Below are 24032 nucleotides of genomic sequence, written 5' to 3'. Positions count from 1 at the left end.
AATACCTGGCTTCAACTCCTGCCTCAGGTAATAATTAGTTGTGTGAGTTGGAATGAGTCCCTCAATCTCTCTGCCTCAGTTTTCTCCTCCACAAAATGAGGGTGGTAGGCTTGATGGCTATTAGTCTCTTCTAGCTCTTTGTGATCCCTTGATCCATTGATGGACTAATAGAGTTGGAAGTCACAGAAGAACTGAGGACAATGAATGAGGTTGTAATATTTTATTGAGTGTCTTACAATTCACTGCATTATTTGTAGGGCATTGTATGGAAATCATCCCATTATATTTTGTTTGGCTAGTATGTAGGAACCTTTACAATATAATAACACAATATAAATGATTTGCCTCTAAATTGATTTGCTTTGGTTTCACTAAATTGGCAAGTACCAGCACTCATGTAGGTACACACACACACACACACACACACACACACACACCCCATACACACACACCCCTAAACTCTTTGTGCCAGGACACCATGGGTACTTCATCCTTATACCTGGGTAATGGGTTGGAACTCTGTTCTCTAGTTCTGTAGCTCTCCAGAGGAGAGCCATGCTAATGCATGACAGGCAGTGGTGACTGGAAGTAAAAGAACCACATACAGAAAACACATTCAGATCCAGGAGGGACCCAGCATATCTCCTAGAACAAAGTTTCAGGCTTAGAGAGGCAGCTGCAGCCAACCCTTCATCCACAGATACAGTGAGTAAGGAGACATAGCTGCATGATAATATATTAAGAAACCACACAGCAGCTTGTCCAACCGAATGAGACATCCTGGTGAGTCAGGACCCTGGTGCTTGTGGGGGTTAGTTAGGTCAGGCTGTGGGCCACCTCACAGCCTATCAGGCCTGTTCTTCTGGGTTTCTTTCCTTCTAATCATCTGAGGAGTCTGCAGTATATGTATCACAGCCTAAATCTTGTTTCTGACTAGAGTTGTTAGTTCAGGTAACAGGGAAAGCAGCAGGAGTCCCTCCCAATCTTTAGGTTTCACATTGCGGCCTTTATTATTTAAGTCAGGATATCCTGTTCTTGCTAAAGTATACATGAGGTACTCAGCATTATAATCACACTAAAGAAACAGCTCTTTCCTCCTATAATTAGAAGGAGGAAGTTTACTAACCTAAATTACTAACCTAAATAGTCTCCCCCAGAGGGTGTCTCCCTCACTTTTTTAAGACATTCTTTGCTAGTAGCAGGCTACTTCTGAACAGGCTACACTCTACTTCACACACACACACACACACACACACACACACACACACAGAGTACTATCCCTCCCAGTTTATAATTTGCTCTGTAAAATGGCTGCCTGTGGTTTCTGTAAGGGTCATACAACTTAGAAGGAATTAATTTTTTCATAAATAAATTCTTCCCACAGTCCTTAGGGTAAAATTATCTTTGTATCCTGAGTTCTTAGCCCACTGTATGGAACATAGTGGGTACTTAATAATTGTTTATTGACTGACTGATTGATACCTCATCCTACTCCTACAAGAATGTAAGCTCCTTGTGGATAGAAACTGTTTTACTTCTGTCTTTGGATCCCTAGGACTTAAGACAGAATGTGAAAAGTGCCCTAGATTTGGAGTCAGAGCATCTGCCTCCAAAATGCTATTTAACCATTTCTATCACTTACTACCTCTGTGATCCTGGGCAAATCAATTGGCTTCTGGTCTTCTATTTCTTCATCTGTAAAATGAAAAGAATGTACTAGATCAGGGTTCTTAACTTGGGGTTCATGAACTTTTTTTTGAAGCAATTAAGGCTAAGTAACTTGCCCAAGGTCACGTAGCTTGATTTGAACTCAAGCCCACTTGACTCCAGGGCAGGTACTCTATGCACTGTGCCACATAGCTATTCCCATGAACTTATTTTTAAAAAAGAATTCTGAAAGCTGTATTTCAAAATAATTAATTTCCTTTGTATTTCTATGATTTTTTTAATGAATTTAAAACATTAGCCTGAGAAAGGGCTCATGGGCTTCTCTAGACTGTCAAAGGAGTCTAGGATGCACCAAAAAAGGATGAGAATCCCAACACTAGATGAACTTTAAGCTCCCTTCCAGTTCTAAGTCTATGATACTATGATTTCATCTGTGTAGGGAATTCCTCTATAAAAAACTTCTTCCATGATGCGGATTCAACCTATAATGAGTGCCACAGCTACTACATGGCAGTGGCAGGTCTTAAACTCAAGTCTTCCTGACTCTAAGGCCAGCCCTCTCTTCTCTACAACAAACCGCATTGTAAATATTTGACAAATGCTTGGTGAAATGAATGAATAAAAGGTCAGAGTTCAAAGTCAACCTCTCCGCTGTCCTTTCCCGGTTTCTTGTCTGTCTCATCCCTTCCTTCCCATTCCTGCTTCTGCCAGCAGAGGCAGAACAGAACTCCAAAATACATTACTATTACAAAAGTACAGCTATGCCTGTTTATATAGAGAGATTGGGTTTCCTTCAAATTAGTCATGTAGCATCATAGAATATTCAAACTAGAAGGAACTGTAGAAAACATCTAGTTCAGCAATAAGTCCAACAAGTGTAGGGGAGTTCATTTTTCATCACCACCACCCCCCCTCCAATGTAACTACAAGATTTTCATGAGGTGTTAAGCTATAAGTAATCATCTATACCCAGATACCTTTATGTGAACACCTTTCTCTAAACATATGAGAAGGGAGCGATTCCATTGACTGATGGAAGATACACATGATCCATATTTAACAGACAGTTTTTTAGTTCAAGAATACTTTGGAGAGGAGACCATATGGGGAGTGGAGGTAGAGAAAGAATCTCTTTCTCCTTCCTTCCATTGACCATGGCATCTAGAAAAGACTTGGCCAGGAAGAATCACCCCAACCAGCAAGCAGTTCAAGAGCTCAGAAGGGTCTGAGATAATTGAAAGAACACACTGGAGATAGCTACAAATGAAGAAAAGCAGTCACTTGAAGGAAGAAGCATTGTTGTTGTTGTTTGTCCTTCATTCTCAAAGAGGACCAGTGACATCAGAATGGTGATATCTTGACTTGCAAGTGAATTGGATTTAAGTGAGGCAGGGCTGTGCAAAGTCACCAGCCTCACTCTCTCTTCCAGAGTCATTAGAGTCCAGTAGCAAGACATAGGTCAAGATAACTGGTGATGGCCCCCAAAGGATGTTTAAAAAGCAAGATCCCTAACAGCAAAGAAGAGGAAAAGCTATGAACTTGAGAGAGATAGCCCCGGCAACTGAAAGTTGAACTGTTGGAGAAGATCAGACCCTGCATACCCAGAAAAGTGACATACCCAGCAGATATACTGCACCTAGAGGAGGTGCCTGAGGATTCTATGAAGAGAGGAGAGGTTTCCAGGCCCTATAGTACCAGGATTTGTCATTTATCATTGTCACACATATATTCTACATAAGTGCCTCATTACTATTATATTCGAAGTCTCTCTTACCATGGATTCTGTATGTATTTATGGGATAATATATCTAGGATTATAGGAGAGAAATGTTCAATAATTATTTACTATGCCAGAAGATTGTGAGCTCCTTGAGGGCAAGAACTATCTTTTACCTCCTTTTGTATCTCCAACACTTAGCACAGTGCCTGTCACTTAGTAGGCACTTAAACGTTTATTGAATGACCAGCTGCCATCATAGTAAATGCCTTTTCTGAAAGCTAATTGTGTCCACTAGATCAGAGGTGTCAAACCGTGTGCAGCAACAGTAATACTCTTGACATAGATAACATTACATTTTAAAACTAAGTGAATATGTGGGTGGCAGGGATACATATGTAGCAATCATTTCTATTTGAGCTTGATACCACTGTTACAACAGAGAGATCATAGAAAGCAAACAGGTAGGGGCTCCAGAGCTGTGGCTATAGTTTTAGTAGTGGGTACCCCCTAGAATTCTGGAGGCAGCAGCTGTACTCTGGGTATCCTACCTATGAATTTGAGTGCAACCAGGGAAAGGGAGGAATAGCACAGAAATTTGGCAATAGATTGAATATATAGGGAAGGTGAGAGTGATGAGTTGAGAGTGACATTGAGGTTTCAGAACTGAATGATTGGGAGGAGAGTAGTGACCTTTAGGAAAGGTAGAAGGGTTAATAGAAAGATAATGAGTTCTGTTTTGAACATGCTGAATCTGAGATACCTGCAGGATATCCACTTCAACATGTCCAAAAGGAATTTGGTGATGTTGGGCTAGAGCTCAGGAAAGAGACTATAGCTAGATGTCTTTGGGCATAATCTACATAAAGGTTACAACTGCATCAAATAAGTGTGTATATAGGGAAAAGAAAAGAGGGCTTAGGGTAAAGTGTTGGGAGACTCCAGTACTTAATAGGTGAGACTGAGAAGGAATAGTCAGATAGGTAAGAGGAGAACCTGAAGAGAGCAGTATCATGAAAATCTATCAAGGAGAGAATACCAAGGAGAATGTAATCAAGTGTGTCAAATGGCATATTATGTACTAGGCATTGTGCAAGGCACTGGGGATACAAAAACAAAACTATCTTTGCCCTTTGCCCTTTGCCCTAATATAAGGAGCTTACATTGTAACAGGCACGACAAGATGCACAAATATAGGAACATAAGGAGCAGATACAACACATATGCACAGCAGATACAAAGTGACCCTGGAGAGGACCACACTAGGAGCCGAGGATACTAGGCAAGGTTTCAGACGAAGGCAGCATTTGAACTGCTACTTGAAGCAAACTAGGGTTTCCAGGCAGCCTCACAAAAGAACAAAATAATTGGAAATTGAGGGGATGCCCATCAATTAGGGAATGGCTGAACAAATTGAGGTATATGAATGTAGTAGAATACTATTGTGCTATAAGAAATGATAAGCAGGCGGACTTCAGAAAAACCTGGAAAGACTTAGACTGATGCTGAGTGAAGTGAGCAGAACCAAGAGAACATTGTACACAGTAACAGCCACACTGTGTAATGACTAACTTTGATACTCTTAGCCCTTCTCAGCAATGCAAAGATCTAACACATCTCCAAAGGTCTCAAGATGGAAAATGCTACCCACATCCAAAGAAAGAACTGTGGAGTTTGAATGCAGATTGAAGCATACTATTTGCTCTCTTTTGCTTCTGTTTTGTTTTGTTTCCTCTTTCTTGTGGTTTCTTCTGTTGGTTCTAATTCTTCCTTACAACATGACTAATGTGAAAATATGTTTAATAGGAATGTATATGTATAGCCTATATCAGACTGTGTGCCATCTTGGGGAGGGAGGCAGAGAGGAAGGGAGAGAAAAATTTAAAATTCAAAAGCTTATGGAGGTGATTGTTGATAAATCAAAAAAAAAAAAAAAAAGAACAGTAACAATACCCTCTCCATACTCTTCCTTGGAGAAAGAAGCTATAGCAGCAGATAAAAGCTGTGAAGGTGGAATAGAATGGCAACAGCAAGGGGAGTTCCAGGGCTCTGCCAAGACAATTATGAAGGGTACAACCATGAACAGGAAGGCATTGACATTTGTCAGAAGATTGAACTGTAGGAGTTATTCTAGGCAAAACACAACCCCTCTTCACGTCAGATGATGTGTCCAGGGAGTGTTGACCACCCCACTAGCGTGGGAGTCTGTGGGAAAGTGCATCTGTTTTATGTATAGAGATTAAAAATTATTCTCTTGCTTGATTTCTCCCCATTGTTATTTCCATTTATATTCTGTTTCAGTTAAATGCCTTACTACTTAATTTGCTGTTGCTTTCGGGAAGAAACTGAAGCTCAGGGAGATAAACTAAGACTGTCTCAAAGTTATACAGCAAATAATGAGCTAAAGACAGACTAGAAGCCAGGTCTCCCTACTCCTAATCTTTCTGCCCACTACTGAGCACCACAGATTTTACTATCGTTTATTTTCCATGTTTTAGTACATGATGCATTCAGGTTCTGGAACAATACAGTTCATGTCCTAGGACACATATGGACACCAGTGAACATCTACATTTACCATAATGATGATACAAGAGGAGAAAGACCCAGGACCATACACTTTATTCTCCCTAACCATACCATGCTTCAAATCCTTAACAAGTTTCTCCCCTGAACTCACTCTGACTACTTTTGCCTTATGTTCTTTCTTTCTAACCTACACATTTTCAGGCCCATTGCATTATCTGGTTCTTTTTATTACCAGGGCAGAAGTAGTACTATTTACAATAGCAAAAAGTTGGGAATAAATGATACGCCCAATAGTTAGGGAATGGCTGAGCCAATTATGTTATCTGAATGTAATGGGATGTTATCAATTTAAAAGGAATGACAAATAGGAAAAACACAAAGAAATACAGGCAGACTTGTATGAAATGATGTCATGAAGAAAGAAGAACTGAGAGAGCACAATGACTATAATTATGTAAAAGAAGACATTAACCTACAAAAATAAAAATTAAAAAAATCTTAAGTCAAATAAAAAGGGCAGTGTTTGTACTAACTCGTTATAGTTGAAATCTTGTCTTCTTTTTAACCTGTTGGAACTATAAAAATATAAATTTAATCACATTATCATATTGAGTATATTGCTTTACTATTTTCTATTTTTGGAGAATATATTTTGTGGGTGGTTTGTCTTTGATTACATTTGCAAATTTAGCAATTAAAAACAAAATTCCAGGGTAAAAACTGTGATGCAATCAGCTCAATTCCAGATCCAGCATGTTAGGAATGTTCTTGGTGCATCTCCTGTGTAGAACACAAGGTAGCCCCTTTATTCTACCTCTATTGTCTCCCCCTCCCTGTGCCCCCACCATGCTGGATTCTCTCTGGCATATTGGCCCGTGATAGAGCTGTTTTACAATATCATCTTTTAAAAAACAGGATGATCTCCTCCAGGTCCATCTCTTCTTCCCCACCATCTCCAGCTATAGTCATCTTCACTCGTTGGTGACTCTTGCAGATACCCCAGTCCAGCCCTTCTTCTTTCTCTTCCTGTTTGTGTTGTCACCATGGTCTCCTTTTCCTCTTTCTGCTCCTATTGTCTCTCTTCTATTTCTTTTTCCCATCATTGTCATGACAAAACCTGCAACCAGAGCTGGTGAGACTTTGGCCACCATCAGGTCTGAAATGCCACCACTTTTCCCCAATGCTTCCTTTCTCATTCTGGATCTGCTTAGGACCAGTTCAACTCTAGTTCCACTTAAGACAGCTTCCATGGTTAATATAGCACACTTCTGGGCAGCAAATAGCAGTAGACCAAGCAAAAGTCATAGTAGCATTCAGGATATGTTGGTACTAGAGACCTTGGAGGCCTAGAGACTCCCCCCAGGAGCCTGGGTCCAGTTCTTGGTTTCTACCACAGGAATGCAACAATAGCAGCAACAATAAAAACGATGACGACAGGGGATAGAGGGTGGAGTGGTAGAAAGTGTGCTAGGTTTGGACAAAGGAGACCTGGATATGAATCCTGGCTGCTATGTCTACTAATTATGAGACCACAGGTAAATCTAAGCCTCTTTGAGTCTCAGTTTCCTATTCTATAAAAAGGGATGAGAAAACTTGCACTCTATATCTCACAGGGCTATTGAGAGAAAAATATTTTGTAAATTTCTATAGAAACATGAGTAATCACAATAAACAACTTGTATTAATTATGTATTGTGTGCAGACCATAAGGACCTGTACCTGACACTGTGACACTGTTAGGTAAATAATAATAATAATAAATAATAATAAAATAGCATTTCTATAATGCCTACTATGGCCAGTATGTATATAAAATAATATGTAAAACAAGTGTATAATTAAACAAGTATGTCATGTGAAACAAATATGTCATTTAATCCTCAAAACAACCCTGGGAGATAAGTGCTATTATTATCCTCATTTTATGTTTGAAGAAAATGAGGCAGGCAGAAGTTAAGTGACTTGCCCAGGGTCACACAGCTTTTAGCAAGTATTCAAGCCTGGATTTGAACTCAGCTTGACTCTAGGCCTATAGTTCTATCTACTGCACCACCTAGCTGCTTCAGAGCCTTCTAGTTCTAAACTCTATGAAATCTGAGTCCATTATCTAAGACCACAATGGGAATAAGAACATAGTATCAACTGCAGTAGAGGAAAGCAAGGAAAAGCAGATATGTAATTCCCCTACCCTCTGTGCCAATGACCAAGTTCCATAACTTCAAAGGAAAACTCTAGGATTCAAAATACTATATAGGAATAATGTAGCTGGCCTGGAGTTAGGAAGATCTGGGTTCAAATTCTATCTCTGACACATTCCAGCTATGTGATTGTGGGAAAGGCACTGAGCCTCTCAGTGCTTCGGGTAACTATAAATCAATCAATGAGCCAACCAACAAATATTAAGTGCCAACTATGTGCTGGGCACTGTGCCCTATAGGCTCTGGGGATACAAATTTAAAGAAAAAAATAATCCCTACTCAAATGGATTTATATTCTGTTGATGGATACAGTAATACATATGAAAATATATACAGCATAAATATTAAGTTAATAAATACAAATATATACAAGGTACTTTGGGAGAGAGGGCACTCACTGTTGGGGGATCCAGAAAGGCCTCATGCAGATGATGGCTCCTGGGCTGCATCCTAACAGAAGAGAGGGACTCTGTGAGGAAAAGGAAAGGAAAGAAAAGAATACATTCTAAGCATGGAGAATGTTCAGTGCAAAAGCACAGAGATCAGAGATAGAGTGTGGGGAGAAGAGAGAAGGCCAGTTTGGCTGGATTGCAGAGTATGGGAAAGGAAATAATTAACATCCAGTGAGGATGGTCAGGTTGTAAAGGACTTTAAAAGTTAAACAGAGGAGTTTACATTTAGCCTTAAGGCAACTAAGTGGATAGTGTGCTTGTCAGAAAGACCAGTTTCAATCCAGTCTCAGACACTAGCTGTGTGACCCTGGCTGAGTCATTTAACTTTTGTTTGCCTCAAATCTCCTCCACTGTAAAATGGAAATAATAACAGCACCTACATAGCTGGGTTGTTGTGAGGAATAAATGAGACTATATTTATAAAGTGTTTAGCTCAGTGCTTGGCTATATAAATGTTTATTCTCTTCTTTTTCTCTTCCCCCACCTTCCTTTTATTTTAGAGGCAATAAATAGGAAGCCATGGAGATGGTTGAGTAGGGGAGTCACATGGTCAAATCTGCACTTACGGAAAATTACATTGGCAGCAGTGTGTAGGATAGATTGTAGTGAGGAGAGACTGGAGGCAGAAAGACTAAGTAAGAGGATGTTGAAATAATCTAGGTAAGAGGTGATGAATTTAGGTGGCAGGTAAGTGGAGGGGAGTCCCATAGAAAAGCTGCAGAGGAATTTCCAAAAGGCATCTGCAGAGGGATTTTCCTTGCTGAAAGTTCCCTGGAACAATGAAATCACAAGGCTTATTCAAACCCCACTCCCTCCCAAAGCCTATGGAATTCATTGTTTCACAGAATCACAAAACTGAAGGGAAAATCAGAGGTCATTTAGTTTAACTGTGTGTGAACAGAAATTCTTTCTACAACATCCCTGATAAATGGTTTATTCAGCCTCCCCCAGAATGGCTCCTATAATGAGGCTCCTACAGCGGAACAGGAAGGATGCTCTTAGGCCACAATTCCATTCACTGTGTTTCTGTAACAGGAGATTCCTGTACAAATTAGGAACACATTTTGACTTCATTCTGAAAGATCTACACCTTTGGTCCCTAGTGCCCTGGGTCATCTCTACACTTTAATGCACTCTACCTGGTTTCCACCCTCTGGAACCATTTAGCCTTAGTCCCCCATATCACTGATTATGGCCTTCATCTTAGGTGCATGCGACTCAGATGTCAGGCAGAAATGCTACACACCACCTGTGTCCCCCTGTTCATTTTGATCTCCAGGTTTCATTACAATCAAAGTCTCCTTTGGAGCCTCCAATAGAAAGGAGGAATAAAGTTACCTCATTGTTTGCCCTACCCTTGCACATGGCCAGCACAATTGCCCAGGGAGCACAAGCGCACCAAACTTTTACCCATTCCCACTGGCCCCTGACAGATAAGAGTAGAGAATAGCAGTGGAAGGAAACCTTAGGGGATCAGTCTTACCTAAAACATATATAATCTAGTCCAGGGGTGACTAATTTAGTCAAAGGGCCACATTTGAGGACCTAGAGGGCCATATGTGGCCTTGAGGCCACAGGCTCCCCACACTTAATCTAGTCCCATCCATTGATCTCATCTTGTGATCATATGTGACCACATTTTTTTCATTTCTAACTTCTTGTGCTAATTATTCCTTTCAATCTCTCTTAAGTTCAAATCTCCTACTTCTCCTTATAATTTAAAATACTGTCACCTCCTTAGCATACAAATTCATAATTTTTGTTAATAAACTCCACTCACAAAAATGACATTTCAACAAAGCACCTACTATGTGCAAGGTAGTATGCTAAGTACCAGGGTTACAAAAGCAAAAATGAAACAGTGCTTGGCCTTAAGGAGATTATAATCTATTTTATAGATATGACATACACAATTATAAGCAAATATGAAAACTTGGAAGGCTGAGTGAATGGTGGCACACCTGGTAAAAATGATGACGGCAAATGTACTGTTGACAAGATGGTAATGCTGGTAACTTCCTACTGTAATTTCCAAATTAAGATGAAGGTTGGATAGAAAGGTTATCTTCTTAGAATGGATACTTAATTTTTTAGAACTGAAAGGATTTTCAAGAGGGAGAATACAGAGAGAAGAAAAGAGGCACAGGCAGAACTTTGGGGAACATCTACTTTAAGGACAAAAATCCAATAGAGCAGATAGAGATGGAGAAGTTAAAGATATAAGAGGAGAAACACCTAGGTGACACAGTGGATAGAGTGCTGGGCCTGGAGTCAGGAAAAATCATCTTCCAGAGTTCAAGTGTGGCCTCAGATACTTACTAGCTTTATTATCCTGGATGAGTCACTTAACTCCATTTGCCTCAGTTTCATCTGTAAAACGAGCTGGAGAAGGAAATGACAAACCACTCCAATATCTTTGTCAAGAAAACCCTAAATGGGGCCATGAAGAGTCAGACATGACTGAAACAACTCAATAACAACAACAAGAGAAGAAAGACCATGGTTGACTGATATCTCTGGGGGGATATGGGACTGATATCTCTGATATCTCAAGGGGGAGAAAGTATCCTGAAAGAAAAGTTGATTAAAATTGCCATATAGGATCACAGAATCATAGATTAATCATCAACTCCACTCCATTTTAAATATGAACAAACTGAGGCCAAGAAGGATTAAATGACTTTGCTCATGGTTACATAGCTAGTAAGTGTTTGAGCAGGATTTGAACTCAGGTCTTCATGATTCCATACCCAGCTCTCTATCCATTGTATTTCATGGAAGTAAAGGAGGATGAGGAGTGGAAAAAATCTGTTTTGTTTAGTTATTAAGTAGTGACAGGTAGCTTTTGAGAGAATATTTGTCACAAAATGGTTGGGACCATTTTAGAAGGTGAAGAAAACAGAATTGAGTGGTTAGGAATTGGAAGCAAAATGATCAGTAGTAGAAGACCAATGAAGTTAGTCCTATGACAAGGTCAACATACACATCTTTTAAGGTGGAGTTAACAACTGATAATTAAAATAAATTACACACACATTAATCATTTATAGTATCTTGTTTTTTTATTCATTAGTTGTCTTCCCTTGATTTTTTAGCTTATTTTTTCTTATGCTCTTTCTTATATATTTGAATACCTATACTTGACAAAGGAAGTTAAAATAAAACATCTTTAAGAAAAACAGAGAGAGGAAATAATATCAAAATTTGATATATTGGTCTCTTACAAGTTTTTTTTTAGCATAAATCAATTATTGAGAACTTGACAATCTCTGAATGAACTACAAATTTTCTATAAGCCTTTCATTGTTGTTTTTAACTACTTGTTTCAAGTCAATATGTACATTGTTCTTTAGTTTCTGCTTTCTTTGCTCTTCATCACTTTGAATTAAGTTTTCCTGTTTCTTTGAATTTGTCATATCAATCATTCTTATCTTATATAATATTCATTGTATTAATATTTCATAATTTTTATAGTTATTGTGAAACAATGGCTGCCTAAAAAAACCTGTTTCCAGGTTTTTTGTTATTGCAAATAGGACTGCTAAGAATATTTTTGTACAGATAGGTATTTTTCCCTTGTCAATATCATCTCTGTGTTATAGTTCCAGTAGTAAGATCATTGGATATATACATTTTAATTTTTTTATCATATAATTCCATATTGCTTTTTTAAAAAGTTTAGAGAAATTCATAATTCCACCAGCAGTGTAACAGCATATCTGTTTTTTTCTTTTCCTTTTTCTTTTTTTTTGCCACATCTACATCAGCATTACATTTTGATATCTTTAATTCGATGGAGGTCGAGTGGAATCACAATTGTTTTAATTTGCATTTTTTATTTTTAAAGATTTTGAACTTTTTTTTTTGGCGTAGCTCTTGACTATTTATTTCTTCTAAGAATTTCCTTTGGCTCCCACTTCTGGATCACTGCCTTCTTGTGGCAGAGGGGCTTGTGTAGCTCAATGAAACTATAAGCTATGCCATACAGGATTATTCAAGATAGACATGTCATGGTGGAGAGTTCTGACAAAAGGTGATCCAGTGGAGAAGGAAATGGTAAACTACTCTGGTATCTTTACCAAAAAAAACCTCATGGACAGTATCTGTAGACTTTGGGAGATAATGGAGGACCAAGTGCTATGGTCCACACCATCACTAAGAGACTGAATGACTGCACAACAACATCATTTGACCCCTTGTCAATTGGAGAAATACTCTTACTCTGATAAATTTGCATTGGTTCCATCGTATGTCAGACTTGGCCCAGAAGTTTCTGATGCAAGGATATTTCTCCTAGTTTCTTTTCTTCTTATTCTAGATGTTCCTTTTATTGTGGTACAAGAAGTGCTTGTTTTTTATATAATTAGATTAACCTAATTTTTCTTTTATAATTTCCCATTACCGTTTGTTAAAAATTTATCCTTTCTTGAAGAAAGCTATTCAGTTTCTGCTAAAGAAGTAATGAACTCAAAATGGAGAATGAGACACACATTTCAGGACATGGATAATGTGGGAATTTGTTTTACTTGACTATGCCTATGTGTTACAAGGGTTTGGGTCTTATTTTTTCAATTGGAGGGAAGGGGAGAAAATAAACATTTGCTACCTACTACCTTTAGGACAAAATACCTATTATGCTGTCATTTATATCCCTTCAGAGTCTGGCTCCAACTGATCTTTCCAGGTGATTACATGTTCCCTCCCTACACCCCAGTCTACATTCAGCCAAATTGTCCTACTTGATGCTCCCTGTAAAGGATGTTTCATCTCTGTTTCCAAGAATTTGCACAGGTTGTCCCCATGACTGTAATATACTCCATTTTCACCTCTTTTCATTCCTCCAAGACTCTATTCAAGTACAACTTCTACATGAGATCTTTTGTGATTTCTCCATTATCAGATTCTCCTACCATAATTATATGTGTTATTTTGTATATTTTTTAATTATTTGGTACATAGTAGGTACTTAATAAATGCTAGGTATTATGCCCAAAGGGTTATAAAACTGTGCATACCTTTTGATCCAGCAGTACCACTACTAGGTCTGTATCCCAAAGAGATAATAAAAAAGGGAAAAGGACCCACATGTACAAAAATACTTCTAGCAGCTCTTTTTGTGGTGGCAAAGAATTGGAAATTGAGGGGATGCTTATCAATTGGGGAATGGTTGAACAAATTGTGGTATATGAATGTAATGGCATACTATTATTCCATAAGAAATGATGAGCAGGCAGATTTCAGAAAAACCTGGAAAGACTTACATGAACTGATGCTGAGTGAAGTGAGCAGAATCAGGAGAACATTGTACACAGTAATAGTAATATTAGTTTTTCTCATCAATACAATGATTTAAGACAATTCCAAAAGATTCATGATGGAAAATGCTATCCACATCCAGAGAAAGAACTATGGAGTTTGAATGCAGATCAAAGCATACTATTCTCTCTCTCTCTCTCCCTCTCTCTCTCTCTCGTTTTTCTTTCTCATGGTTTTTCCCTTTTATTCTCATTCTTCTTTCACAACATGACTAATGTGGGAACATGTTTAATATGATTGTACATGTATAACCTATATCAGATTGAATGCCATCTTGGGGAGGGGGAAGGGAAGGGAGGAAGAAAAATTTAGAACTCAAAATCTTATAAAAGTGAATGTTGAAAGGTAAAAATAAATTAAAAAAAAAAGATAGCAACCATTCATACCAGCTCATCCTGTGCTACTCTTATCCATTTCCTCCAATAAATATGCCATAGGTTATCTTCCCAGGAAAAAAAAGTGCCAGTTGAATCCAATCATTTACAGACTTACTACAGTAAGAAAGCAATTAGTCAGTCTGCCCTATCCTTTTCATCAATTTCTCCAAGGATACAACTGTTTGAAAATCAAGCACAGCTAAGAAGGTCTTTCTTGTGTGTCTAACTTTTGGTAGGAAAAGATTTTCATGACTTCACCCATCCTCGATAATTAAATTGCTGTTTGTGTCTTCTATATGCTTTTAAAAAAATAATCATAGTTTCAGTGAGCAAAATCCAAGAGGATTAACTGTACATGTGTTCATTTAAGTGTTGTAGTCTGGTATGCAATAGAATTGAGTAAGGTGAATAGTCTAAACTTAGTCTTCTAACCTGAAGAGATAATGATCTGGGCAGTCATTCCCTAATTTTAACATGAAAATATGTATTATATATATAAACACACAGTACATACATATACATACACACACACATATATGTATACCTTCCTTGAAGCTAAATTTCCTAATCTGGGTCAAAGGCAAAAGATTTAGGCAATAATTCAGATGTTAGTCCTTTGCAATTAATTTTTGTTGTTATTAGTTAACTCTTATTTTGTTTTTTAACATGTCATATGTTTATAGTTTACCTACTAGATTATAAGATCATTGAAGCAATAACCTATTGTATGTTTCTCTATAGAAATAGTATGAATGCTTTTCTTTTTCTTGATTTCTTGAGGCTACCTTATAGCAAATGTTGCCAAGTCAAATGTTTGATCTTTGTGTTCTTATCTTCTTAAAATATTTTGGGGATCCAGATGTATCAATGATTACTCTGCCTCCCAACTCCACTGCCTGAAGGCCAGATGTATTATATTTCATCTCTCCCCTAGGATTTTTCAGTACTCTAGGTACTAGCTACCCTTAGGATGGATGTTTCTCATCCCAGCATCCCAGATCCACTTAACAACTAAATATTCAGATTAACTTTTTTTTTTGTGAGGCAACTAGGGATAAGTGACTTGCCCAGGGTCACACAGCTAATAAGTGTCAAGTGTCAGAGGCTGGATTTGAACTCAGGTCCTCCTGACTCCAAGGCTGGACCTCTATTCACTGTACCACCTAGCTGCCCGCAGATTAACTTTTATTTGTTTATTTTTTATTTTTATTTTTTTGGTGAGGCAGTCGGGGTTAAGTGACTTGCCCAGGGTCACACAGCTAGTACGTGTCAAGTGTTTGGTCTGAGACCGTATTTGAACTCAGGTCTTCCTGACTTCAGGGCTGGTGCTCTATCCACTGCGCCACCTAGCTGTCCCTCGGACTAACTTTCATAAAACAATATTTATTACAAAGTTAGATCAATGCTCAGCATACAATCATTTCCCTCAATACTTCAGAACCTTATACCACCATCTTAGACATTTTACCTTAATCACTACTTACAGTTAGTCCCACTAAATTCCAAGTTCAGTGCCTGGGTTCAAGGACACTGACTTCTCACTGCTTCCCTGCTGGGGAAATATTTGAGTGGTAACATTTGTCCTGGAATCACATGGATTTAAGATCCCACAGCTCAAACTCCTGGATCAGGGACCCTCATCCCTGGATCTGAAACTGAAAAGGAAAAATGATATAACCCCCAAACCCCAAGTCTGTTTCTCAGGGCTGGAGGATCTAAGAGGAAGGGGAAGGTGGTTCTTCCTTGCCTAGCTGACTGCATGGTACCCCTGATACAATGAATGAGACCTTTACCTCTGGATGCCACTGGAAATAGAGAGCAACTATGCCTCAGTCAGGTGAATTTAAAGATGTAATCAGGTCCATCTATACAGACAATAGAAAAGGGCTGTTCCCACCCACATGGTAGGACAATGCAGAATGGCTTCTCCTATAAGTAGGTCCCTGATATTTTCTGTGTCGGTGCTTCTATCTTAGGTGGTCTGGACATGTGCTAAAGCTCTCTCACGCAAAAGTTCCTCCTCACAATTCGTAGCACAATGTCTAACACAGAGCAGGCATTTAAGAACTCTTGGTTGAATTGAATCATATTATGTCCTCCTCTTGGCACAATGTCTAGAAGATAGTAAGCTTTCGAGTATTTGGATAGTGGTGGCACAACAAAGAGAGAGCTAGACCTGTAGTCAGGAAGATCTAAGTTCAAATCCTGCTTCAGACACTAGCTATGTGACCCTGGGCAAGTCACTTAACCTGTCTGCCTCAGTTTCCTCACCCGTAAAATGAGGATAATAATAGTGCCTACTTGCCAAGGCTATTGCAAAGATAAAATAAGGAAATATTTGCAAAGTGCTTTGCAAACCTTAAAGCACTTTGTAAGGGCTAATTGTTATTGTTATTTATTGATTGATAGAAGGTATATAATCAAGATAGTCTCTGTATGGGTTCTTACTATAGTCATCTCAGGACCCATACAATTGAGAATACAGATGCTGTGTGTTATTTTGTACTGATTATTTTCCATTTTTTACTATTTTACCATTTTTACTATTTTACTATTTTTTACTATTTTACCATTTTTACTATTTTACCATTTTTACTATTTTACCATTTTTTACTATTACAAGGGGACTATTACAAGATGCACATCCATTGTAGGATTAGTTATTTTGCTACCTTTGTCACCTCCAAGTGACAGAAGGAACTGTACTTTTCCCTTTTTGTTTTCCGTGAGATGAATATTAGTTTTTAAAAATTGTCCAAAATACATATTCTATATTTCTCATGTTGTCTCCATTAGTAACTAATGCTATTAATACTCTTGGGCTCTGGTTAGTCTATAGAATAGGAGGGGGGACGACCTGTGATTTCCTGGGTGAGGAAATGGCCTTTACTAATGCAGGTTGGTCCATAATGCTAGAGAATTGCTTACAGCACTGGGACGTTAAATGACTTGCCCCTGATCACACAGCCCGTATGTATCAGAGGCAGGATTTGAGGGCAGTTTTGTTTGGCAGGATCCCACAGTATAGTATAGTAATTGATGGTGAACTTGAAGAAGGACACGGATATTTTCCCAACTCTTTCAGACTATTTCTGATAATTCTCTCCTAGCCCCACCTTACCTTCTCATTTCCAACTCCTAATATTATGCAATTTTTCTTTGCCTTGACTACAATTTTCTCTTCTCTTACTAATTATTGACCTTCCCCCACCCCAACTCTTGCTATGGTGAGGTTGATCACATGTACCACACAGGACAAAGACAGCATGAAAAATGTGTAATAGGCAGTGTGCTTCCTGCTCCTTTCCCTACCATCTTTTTACATTCCAGAACTTTCTATTGGTTTTCCATGACCATTTTTGGATTTGAAGTGTCAGAAAACTTAAGGTTAGATTGTCCCTCTGTTACTTAGAAATTATTTCACTTTGGATAAGTCACTTAAACGTCCTGAATCTTTGTTTTCTCATCTGTTAAAATGAGGGGGCTGGGCTAGATGGTCCCTGAAAACCATTCTACTTCTAACTCCATGGTCCTATTCCCTGTCCTCTCTACACATCCCTCTTGTAGAATAAGATTCCTGTCATACCCTGGAGCAAGGATAAGGACTGGATCTGTGATTTCATTGGTATAGAGCCTTGTCTGCAACTTACAGCCTTTGAGAATTGCCTAGAGCTCTGAGAAATTAAGTGACCACAATCATACAGCCAGTATATATCAGAAGTGAGCTTGAACCTAGGTCTTTCTGGCTCTTAGGCCAATACTCTATTTAATATACCATGTTGCCTCTCATACAGAGCAGGAAGTGACTAAATTAAGATTTAGTACTCCAGCTCTGGGAGATTGCCAATCCCTCATCTAAAAGGCTTTATTGACTTGCATACCATTCTTGTATTCTGGCTTGCTTCATTGACATTTCATGGACAAAGTTCTTAAATGTCTGGTGTCTTAGTGTCTTCATCTGCAAAATGGGATGGTTAATTCTGAATTGATTCCCTGGGGTGTGGCAAGGTTAAATGAAGGTCAACCTTCTGGTGAAGCCTCTGGAAAACACTAGGAAAGAAATGCCAATATATTCAGTGAAATGTAAATTTTTGAGTGAAGGACCAAAACCTGGTAAACAGCTTATTATATTGGGGGCTGGGGACAGAAATGAATTCTCCTAGAAATAGAAGCAGAATTGGTCCTTGGGGAAAATGATTCCCCTTATACCTTTCTCTCTTCACATAAGGCATGGTGCAGTGGATAGAATGAAGGACTTTGAGTCAGGAAGACCTAAGTTCATATAGCCTTTCTCACACACTTATTAGCTGTAAGACCCCAGGCAAGTCACCTCTTTGTGCTTCAGTTTCCTCATCTGTAAAACAGTGAACAATAATAGCACCTTTTTTTTCAACTTGAATAGTATTTTCTTTATTTATAAGTTAGAATCAATAGGCATAAGAAAAGGGAGAGGATTTAGCTAAAAAAGTCTTTTGGGGAGACAGAGAAGGTATGAACCCCAAGGGCTCCAACAGAGTAGGCTATAAGGATAGGTAGAAAAAAAAGTCAATGTGAAAAAAAAGCTTCCCTTCTTTCCTCCCAAGTCTAGGGAGACCCTCCAGTCCCACCTCCCCCAACCAAACACCACTTCAAATAAATTAAAACAACTTCAGAAAACAGGGCTTTTGGAGGGGAATGGGCAGCTGGTAGTTGTGACCTCAGGCTTTAGCCCAACCTTATACCTACCAGAGACCCCTCCCCCCTCTTTGGTCTATTTTAAGTGGGGAGTTCTAAGCCCAAGAGAAATCCCCTCCTCTTGTCCCTTGAGTCCCTCAGAAGACATATATAAAATTTAACATATTATATAGTTAACATACATAAAACACCATGCAAATCTTAAAGCACTATATACATCCCAGCTGTGATTATTATTAATAAAAATTTATAAGGTTTATAAAGTTCTAATCTAGAACAATCCATTAAGAAATACTATAGGTAATATTATCCCCATTTTACAGATGAAGAACCTGAGGCTCAACAAGGTAAAGTGACTTCCTTAGAGCCATACACCTAATGAGTGTTAGAAGAACACTAACACAGCTATCCTCTGACTCGAGTTCCAGAACTTTTTCTACTGTACCACATTGCTTTCTAGAATAAAAAGGTTCCCTTGAGGACACATAGCATGGAGTGACTGAATTAAAACTTGGTATTGCCAATGTCTAGTCTAAAAGAGATCATTTTAACTTGAGCACTATTATAAGCTTATATGGTAAGCTCCTTTATGGTCATATTGTGGACAAATGTCTTAATTGCTTGAAACCTCTATTTTTCTTTTTGCAAAATGAGCAGATAATTCTAACTTACCTGACTCTCTGGGGTCAGGTAAGGAGGAATTCAGCCATGTTCATTAAGCATTTACTACATACAAGATACAAAGACAAAAAATGAAAACTATTCCTGTCCCCTACAAGCTTACTGAGAGGTATACCAAAAGTAAATACAGAGTAAATACAAAGAATTACTAAGTAATTTTGAGGAGATGGCTTTTATAACTAGGAAGGGCAGTGTGGTAAGAGAAGATCTTGTATGGAAGGTAGCACCTGAGTGTGCTTTGAAGGGAGCTAGGGATGAGGAAGGAGTGTATTTCAGATGTGGGAGATCACCTATGTAAAAGTACAAAGGTAGGAGATGTAGTGTCTGATACAAGGAATAGATAGCAGGCCAGTTTCAAAGGAGTAGAGAGTTTGTTAAGGGGAATAAAATGAAATAAGACTGTGGAGGGCTTTAAATGACTCGTTTAAGATAACTGTATTCTAGTAGCAATAAGGAGCCATTGAAGATTTTTGAGTAGAGAAGTGATGTGGTTAAATCTGTGTTTTAGAAAAATCAATTTGGCAGTTGTATGAAAAATGAATTGGAAAGAGGAGAGAGTAGAAGCAAGCAGTCCAAAGGAAGGTGACTATGTTGTCAAGAAAGCAATTACACCAGGAAGGAGACATTAATATGTTAAGTGAAGAGAAATGCCAATTTTTGAGTGAGGGAAGGAGGTTTTACTCTTAAAAAGTATTTTTATGCTTAAGTAGGACTTGAATATGGTGGTGGGGGAATGGTGAATCCTCATAAAAGTATAGACTATTTTTTTCTCTGGGAGGAAGGTTCTCAGGTATCATTAAAAGGATCTTAGCAGAATATAAAGCAGTTTTTAAGATTGCCAATTAGATATTTTATGTTATACTATCCAAACAACTCCTAGGACACATCTGCTGGTAGGATGATCGGGTTTGGTGGACACCTTCTTGCGGTGGCCGTCCTCTCCAAGAATGCTAAAGTAGTTGATGAGGTGGTGCTAGATTTATGTTTTATTTTTATTATGAATTAACATTCAACAAACAAAAATGATTCAATATACAAAGAGTAGAAAAAGGTTCTATATGAAGCTGTGAACTTCAGTTACATAATTTTTTGAGGTGATTTTAAAAATTTTATATGATAGTTAACAAAACAGCCCATCTTGTTTGAGGCCCTTCTGAACTTTGACAAAGTTTTTCCCCTGATTCTCTTTGGTTGTTATGCAGGCAGTGCAATAGAAATAGCAAAGGACTTGGAATCAAATTCTACCTTTGACACTTACCAACTATGTGATCGTGGGCATGTCACTCACCTCTCTAAGCCTCAGTTTCCTTGTCTGTAAAAAAGGTTAATAATAGCACCTTCCTTACAGAATTGTAAGGGCCAAATATTACATATATATGTACATATTTGTGTGAAAGGTGATTGGTAAAACTTGGGAAAAATTTTTTTCTAATTAATGTGTTCTCCCTTTTCAAATTTTCTTATATTTATTTATTTGTATAACTAGTTGTATCCCTCAAGGAGGACCTAAGGTCTTTGAGGGCAGGAACTATTTCTTCCTTGTCTTTGTATGGCCAAATCTCAGGATACCTAGACAAAGCAGATGTGTAATGTATGGTAAACTGAACCAAACCCAACTAGTAACCTAAAGTAATGGGAGTCTACCAGTTGATTTTTTTTTTGTTTTCTTTTTTTACTGCATGACAGGGCAACAACAGTTAACCTTCATTTAACTATGTTATACACTGCAGATAACCTAACAAGTCCAACTGCCCCTGAGTGTCTAACGGAATGTTTCTAAGTGGAAAAGTTTCATGGCAAATACTAGAACATCAGGAAATCACATTTTTACTTTCAGAAGTCCCTCAGTCATCTGTCTTGCTGCCAGCGTTCCTCAAAGAAAGAGAGTTTTGTGGTGGTACTTAACCGTGCCAACAGTTTTGGGTGGGTTTTTCCTTTTTTGGCTGTTCTCCTTGACCAGCATGTACTTTGATTCCCAACGACCTACAGTATCTCAGGGCACACACACACACACACACACACACACCCACCCCACAGCAGTAAGATGAGTAATCATAACATTGGGGTTATGTGTGTTAGGCAACCTTTCACACATTGCCCAATGCAACATATTGCACAATATATTTGCCAGGGAATGAGCAACACTACGTTTTACATTCGACTCCAGCCTTCCTCTCTGTGCCAGTAGCCAAGAGTGTAAACACTGCTCCTTACTTTTAGAAACATCAGCAGTTGACATTGTGTTCCAGGCTTCCTTGTGTTGTGTAACCTGGCCAAGTGTGGGTGTGGGACAGACGATCTCTGTGAAAGAAGTGAAGAACAGATGAGGGTCCAAATCTGTACTTTAATCTCTATTGTAGAAAAATTGAAAACATAGAAACCAATTAATTAGGGCTGCCTATTCTTTTTAAGGCTTTTTTTTTTCAGAGAAAGTGCTTAAGAACTAGGGTAGACAAAATAATCAGCACTTCAATAAACTTCATGAAAAAAAGTTTAATAAACTCTATTCCATCAATAACAAGTAAATCCCTGTCCTGGGAAAATTTTCCTACCATTCCTAAAGTGAAGTTCCATGTGAAGTCAGTCAGGGAAAAAAAGATTTTCCCATAAATGAACATTCTATTACAATTTCATAAATGTTATAATAAAGCATGTGCTTGGCCAAAAGAAACTATCCCATAAAGAAAGGTTCTGTGTTTTTTTCCTGGAGGAACAGAGATCCTAGTTTTTGTTATAAGGAAAAAATATATTTTTACCAGCTTTTTAAAAAGCCTTTGGGATATTTAACATATATAATCCAATTTGTTATTTTAAAATTCTCCCTTCATTAAGTACACAGGATTACAGCAATATTAAATGTGAAAACTATAAGTAACTATGGAACCTAGCCTATTAAATTAAAGGAAAGGGAGACTGTAAAGAAAACAAAACATTCACTTGGAATCAGGTTACTCTAGAGAACAGAGAAAAGAACTGAAAAAATGTTATATCTTCCTGTGGTTGTCAGGTGCTTAGGGTCCAATGAGAATTTGTTTTTCAAATATAGGAAAACTAGCAAGGGCAGCTCATGCTTTGCTATAGAACAGAGCAAAAGGAAAACAGGGTGAGATATGCAATAGTTACTGAAGTTATAATCTGCTCATTTTTTAAGTTAAAAAAAAGAGCAAATTATGATCCCTAGAATGAAGCTTCTGGCATTCAGGACTGAATTAAACCTAGCTGGTATCAGGCCACCAACTTCCTCTAGCCCTTCCAATGAAAAGTCCAGGATGATTATTGTCAGAACCACTTCCCACTTGCATAACCTGAATGTGGTTAAGTCACTCACTTTGAGGGAGGAGCAAAGGGCCAAAGTTCTCCCTCTGATTGATTAATGAATCATCCATCAATTCACATGCCCTAAACTGAATTGTAACATTAGTAGTAACAGGTCTCTAAGCTACAACCTCAAGTCCTGAAGCAAGTAGACAATGATGACAATTTATATCATTGGCCTCTAGGTCATTTTCCTAGGTAGGGTTATAGAGGCCATGTCCCCCCCACTTTGTTACATATCATTATTCAAAAGAATTGGGGGCAGGAGAAAGAGGGATGCATGTTGAAAAATGGGGTGGCTGTTTCTTTAAAACCAATACTAGACTTGTTCATGTCACCTCTAAAGTGACTGATTATTTTCTTGCTCAGAAAACACAAGTTAAAGGTTTCACAACTAGGAAAATAAGAGATTGGAGACAGAATGTTAGGTCTACTCTGAATATACTTCAGGTATTCTTTCTGGTCTCCATATTGGGTCAGATTCCTAAAAGTACCTAATGATGAACTATTTGAATGAATGAATGAAAAAACACATATTAAGAACTCACTAGGGGCAGCTAGGGGGCACAGTGGATAGAGCACTGGCTTTGGAGTCGGGAGGACCTGAGTTCAAATCTGGCCTCAGACCAAACACTAGACACTTACTAGCTGTGTGATCCTGGGCAAGTCACTTAACCCCAATTGCCTAAAAATTAAAAAAAAAAAGGACTCACTATATGATGAAAAGATAATATTATTTATGTTTCATCTAACAGACCAATGAAGATTCAGGGTGGGGAATCTGTGGAACTTTTTGAAAATAGGAAGGCAGTGTCATTTTACTGCTTGTAGTGAATGTCACTACTCGAGTTTCTATAGTAATCTGGAGTATATTTCCTTTTTTTCCTAAGGGATACATTCAATTCAATTCAAGAAACTTTTGGTAAGGGACTTTTAAGTGGGAGGCCGTGGTAGGATGGTTGAGTGGGAAATTTTTGTGTTTGTTATAGGGAATCTAATTGATGTGACCATTATGGTTGTATTTGGCTTTCTTCTGGAAACTGGCTATTGGCTGCAGCTACAGCAGAAGAAATAATTTGTGACAAGCATATCCACTGAAACATTG

At 38.2% G+C, this 24032-nt stretch overlaps 1 long non-coding RNA gene across 1 annotated transcript; it reads right to left on the bottom strand.

Moving 5' to 3' along the window:
* Positions 1 to 6951: 6951 nt before the first annotated feature.
* On the bottom strand, positions 6952 to 21901 carry LOC114048820. The gene is made up of 3 exons (XR_003569806.1): positions 21827 to 21901; positions 8511 to 8581; positions 6952 to 7031 (listed from the first exon to the last, which is right to left on the bottom strand). It is a non-coding gene; the product is annotated as an uncharacterized LOC114048820 (long non-coding RNA).
* Between the last annotated feature and the right edge of the window lie 2131 nt (positions 21902 to 24032).

The sequence above is a fragment of the Vombatus ursinus genome, unplaced genomic scaffold (assembly GCF_900497805.2).
Source record: "Vombatus ursinus unplaced genomic scaffold, bare-nosed wombat genome assembly UNPS02014794.1, whole genome shotgun sequence".
In the NCBI taxonomy this organism is placed as follows: domain Eukaryota; kingdom Metazoa; phylum Chordata; class Mammalia; order Diprotodontia; family Vombatidae; genus Vombatus; species Vombatus ursinus.
Note: the sequence above shows the minus strand (reverse complement) of the source record. Positions and strands in the feature narration are given on the sequence as shown.